This window comes from Amphiura filiformis, chromosome 14 (genome assembly GCF_039555335.1).
Source record: "Amphiura filiformis chromosome 14, Afil_fr2py, whole genome shotgun sequence".
Classification (NCBI taxonomy): domain Eukaryota; kingdom Metazoa; phylum Echinodermata; class Ophiuroidea; order Amphilepidida; family Amphiuridae; genus Amphiura; species Amphiura filiformis.
The window spans coordinates 8,782,238-8,787,841 of NC_092641.1; positions in this window are offsets into that span (position 1 = coordinate 8,782,238).

Below are 5,604 nucleotides of genomic sequence, written 5' to 3' on the forward strand. Positions count from 1 at the left end.
AGAATACACGTTGATAGCGCCCTCAATTTGCACACACATAATATATAGAATAAAAATTACCTCAAAAGCAGAAAAAGTTGATACAGAAACAAAAATCTATGTTAAAAAAGCTACAAATAATAATTATGTATATTAGTGTGATAGCTGTTGGTATTATTCATGTCTAGAAGTGAACATTAAATGTTTTGTTGGAAAAATTAATAAATGATCACATCAAACAACCGTGACTCAGAATCCACGTACTGTATTATCGCGCATCGAATATCACAACAATCTCACCTATTTGTAAAGTGGATCTGAAGCGGCATCAACGATTCCAAAATCACGCACCTGGACGGGTCTTTGCATGGGCACGGTGTTGTAGCTTCTGTTACGCGATGAACATAAGAGATGAGATGAGATAAAAAACACACAAACAAACATACTTATATTGGTATGTGAAGACAACAAAAATATTGTGCTGATTGAGCATTGTTAAGGTAAACGTCATGAACAAAGCGGAAAGTTGTAAAAATAATTGTGTAATTTTATATATGGAGTTAAATGATTTCTGAATGTAAAAGGCAGGGTATAAAACATCAGATATTTCAGTATCTGTGTGTTATGTCACCTGCTGATAAATTGTTAAATTCTGGTTTTTACACGATTGTAATGTACTTTAGTCAATGAAGATACTCTGCAAAAATCAAGATTTTAGGTGCTGTAGTTTTGTCAAAATCCGAGATTTTGAATAAAACGATGGAACCGGCGTTTTATTATTACGATGAAAATATTAGTCGAACACGTATGCACAGTACGTACACGGCGTGCGAGACACACATACAAACACACCCCGAGGATCGTACCGTATTACAACCGTGGGAGGAACATGCATGGGCGCTTTACCTCACTTGTTCGGCTCAAAATTAAATGGGGACATATCTGACAGTAAAAGCTAACATTTTATGAAAATAAAATACTAATCTATTTTTACAGAAATGTTATAATATGGCTTTAAGTCTGTTCATGGATAGTGGTTCTGTTGACAAAATATGTGTTGGACGATTTTTGAAACAGTAAACGTGGTAAAATTTCGACTCAAATTAATATTTGTATCATTTTGTACCTGGCAAAATTGTGGTTTAAAACACAGACCCATAGCATGGAAGCGCGCGCAGTGATTTATAGTGCGCTTCGCACAGGCACAACGCCTAGATGTTGATCCACAAGCCTCAGCACACTTTGCATTCCATAAACCATTAACAACAAATAAGAGACTTTGCTGCTTCAAGAGCAAGCACCCTAGACATTCCACAAATAGCTTTTGCAACCAGGATTAGCTCGTCGAGTTTCGTACGGGTTACAACTAGCCTTTCTGAAAGGCCCGTTGGTTATTTTCCCACATAAATATTGTATCAGTAAAAATACCCAGTAGTAAAATAGCGCCGCCGCTTCGCGACTCGCAGCTCGTCGCTCCACGACTCGCTGTCGCGGCTTCGCCGCTCCCTTCCCACTTGACAAGGATCGTCGGGAGGGTTAGTGAGTCGTCTTTGACAAAGACTAGGTTACAACGAGACAATAAAGCAGTAAGTTCCTTGAACTCAATTTTCCAGGAGAGCGTACTAGGCACCACCCGGGTTCAAACCCGCAACCTCTCACAACATAGTCGAACGCCTTATCGATTGAGCTAACTTGACTTGATTTATTAAATGGTCCATGATTAAACATATACGGTCCAAAACTTATAAGTTCCCCCTAATACTTTTTTAAATAATTACAAAATGTCAAAATGTAAAAAGACCAATTTATAGCGTCACACGTCATTGCGTTCAGTCACAGTGGTTAATTTTGTAAGAAAAGATGCCATAGCAGTCAGGTTTTCTTTAACAAAAACATGAACAGACCTGGCCTACTGTATTGTTTGAGAGCTGACTCCTATGGACTCAGGTGCAACTTTTAACACTGTTTATAACGGTCTCTTTTTTACATAATGAACCATTGTGACTGAACGCAATGACGCGTGACGCTAAAATTTTCTCCATATGTGATGCGATCAAGCAAAATCAGTCGGAACTCGGAAATATTAAAATTTCAATTTCTTATAGGATAGTAAAAGGCATTTACAAAGCTGCATTTTGCAGAAAACCACATTGAAATTGAACAACCAGTTCCAAAGATATGAGCAATTAAAGAGTTTCCAAAACAAGAGGAAACAAAAGGAAATATTACCTTTCTTTGGCTATATCTCAAAATCAATATTTCCGAGTTCCGACTGATTTGGCTTGATCGCATCACATATGTGTTTAACAAATACGGCTACGCACACCTTTTTACAAGTTTGCATTTGGTCAAATATTTTTTGATTTATTAAAAAAATTATTTAGGGGGAACTTATAAAGTTGTGGATCCTATATTACATGTTTTAATAAATGAATAAGAATACTGAATAGGAGAAGAAAATACTGAATAGGAGAAGAAAAACTCCAAAACAGAGCTGCTAGAATCTCTACTGGTGTTGGTCGATATGAATCTGCGACGGCAGCATTAAGCACTACACTGCAAAATTCAAGTGTTTAGATTCTAAACTTCTAGATTTTCTAAACATGTCACAGTGTTTAGTTTCTATAACAATCAACACCTTGTTCAGAAACTAAACACTATAGTGTCCAGCTCAACTAAACACTACAGTGTTTAGTTTCTAAACATGGTGTTGTCTGCTGTAGAAACTAAACATGTCACAGCATTTAGAAACTAAACACTGTGACATGTTTAATTACCTGTAACACTTATAAGACACTGTGACACGTTAAGTTCTTACATCAATCAACACCCTGTTTAGAAAATAAACAATATAATGTTTAGTTGACCTGGACATTATAGTGTTTAGTTTCTAAACAATCATGGTGTTTACTGTTCAAACTGAGCTAATTAACATGCATAATTGAATATTCATAAACATGCTCATGAAAATATCAGAATAGTCACAATTTCAAGCAAAATGCAATACTTAATTTACAAAATCAATTTCCAATTTTGCAGGGGTAAATGAAATAAGTTAAATCACTTACATTAAAACTATCATCGGTCAAGTCATCTCTACTCCTAAACGCAATGTCATTTCTGATCAAAGTGCAAACCCTAACCCCCTTTTATAATTCTGTCCTTTCTATCAGTCTATCAGTCACAGAATCTTCAAGCCAAGTTTCGCTTATAGATAATGATGGCTGCTTCTGTTTTCCTAACCAAAGTTCTCAGTTCGTGTAGCCCATGCTATCAAGACAAGGTTGCAGAATTCATCAGGCGGACATGTGTTCTATAAACTTATTGATGATAAAAGTCTTGTCTTGCAGAACATGTTTATTTACAGTTACCTTAGCAGCAATTCACTTAGTAGCAATCACTAGCAAAGTAGCTATTCACCTATGAGCTACAACTGAAAGATGTAACCTCAAGGTAGATTGTTCCCGGTGATGACTAGAAACACGTCTTCTTTTAGCTATAAACAGCCTGTCCGTCAAGCTAAACACAGCAAGTGTCCCAGTTAAACACTGTGTTCAGTTTCTAAACACGTCACATTCTCGGTCACATGTCACATGTGTAGTTTTTAAACGCGTCACACGTTACCTATTTTAAACACTACGTTTAGCATATCAATCTTTATTTATGTGTTTACCAGCTAAACACTTAGTTTCCCAGCTAAACACTCTGTTCAGTTTCTAAACGCGTCACACGTCACATATTTAGTTTCTAAACGAGTCACACGTCACTGATTTTTAAAGTGTAGCACTATTTAAGAGAAAGGCATGGTAATTACCTTGCAAGTACTATGTATAAAATAATGAATAACCATGTGCCTTCCTATCTGACAAATAGATTTTCTATAAGAGAATTTGTATACAATCTAAGGGACCACGAAAACGTTCTCATCCCAAAACCCAGAACAGAGTTCAAGAAAAGGTCGTTTTCGTATAAGGCCGTGTAAAATTAATATTTTGGTTCTCGTCCCCTCCCTCCTCAATTTCTGGGATTTGTCAGATTTTTTTATTTTTTATAGATTTTTCAATTTTTTTAGACTTTGGAATGATTTATGAAATCTTCATACATCTAAATAAGTTTATTAGAGAACAAGCATCACTTCCAAGTCTTTTGTGGTACTCTAGGGGTTTATCCTCAGAATCTCACATTTGAAAAAAAAAAAAGGGCCTCATCGTTTCCTCGAGCACTGTTGGAGAAGACCGAAAACTACTGACATTGACAATGCTATTGTCATTGAAAAAAAAAAAAAAAAAACACCTCCCTCCCTCATCAATTCATAAAAATCCTCTGGACGAGAACCCAAACATTAATTTTATACGGCCTAAAGGTGCAAAATACTGGAATGCTCTTCCTGATTTGACTAAACAAGCGTTCAATATTTCGCAATTTCAAAACAGGTTACTTAACAAACATTATTTTTAAATAATTGAGATGGATTGCATTTAAAAATAATGTTTGTTAAGTAACCTGTTTTGAAATTGCGAAATATTGAACGCTTGTTTAGTCAAATCAGGAAGAAGGGAGATCGAACATTACCCTGTCGTAAATCACACTGCACCAATTACAAACACATAACATCTACTGATACTATCGTGGGACCTAAAGAACCATTCAAAGTCTCGAAAGCTTTTATAACCACCAACGTCGTCTATGCCATTAGCCTCGGTTCGAGGCGTTTAGGGCACTAGGATAGGTTTTTTTTGCTTCGTGATTTATTTTTTTTCTTTCATTTCATTTTTTTTTGCTTCTCGATTTATTTTTTATTCTAATCTCTCGAAGTGTTGTCCTCCAACCACTGCACTAATGCATACCCAATCGCCTGCGGTCCTGCTTGTCATGATTTAAACAAGCAAGGATGTGACTACAACAAATAGAGATAAATATTGCTAATCCCAATTTTCAACAACAACTCGTTCGCAATCTATTACAGGTCCCGTTAGTGATCTTTCTGGCTGCCCCGGCTGTTGTTGAGAGTAGTTAGGCCTAAGTGATGAATATTGGGATCAGCAATTTTGTTGTAGTCATATCCCTGCCTGTTTTTATCATGACAAGCAGGACCGCTGGCGATTGGGTATGCCTTAGAGCAGAGGTAGGTGGACAACACTTGCAGAGATCAGAATAAAAATAAATTAAGAAGCAAAAAAAATAAAAAAGAAGAAGAATGAAAAAAAAAAAATTAGGAAGCTAAAAGAAAAAATACTATCCTAGCGCCTATAACGCCTCGAACCGAGGCTACTATGCCATTCAGTATACCAAATGCAACGTCGGCGAAACAAAGCGACGTATAGCTGATAGTTCTATCGAACTCCTGCGATCCATCAGTATCGGACTTCCAGGTTTCCCATTAATAGCTCAACATTTCTCTGACGGACACAACAACTCACATTTCAAGATCTCAGGAATCTACCACTGCAACGGAGACAAGCAGTCCAGAGGAGATATACCCTTCAACTCAAAGACGCGGTTTTCACGTTAATTCCTTATTTTGCGCGTTTCATCCATTCTGCATTCAGCACACGAGGCGGTTTTTTTAATGTGCTCACATAGGCTACATAGTTTTATTTAAAATCAAGCAAGAGGAACCAAACA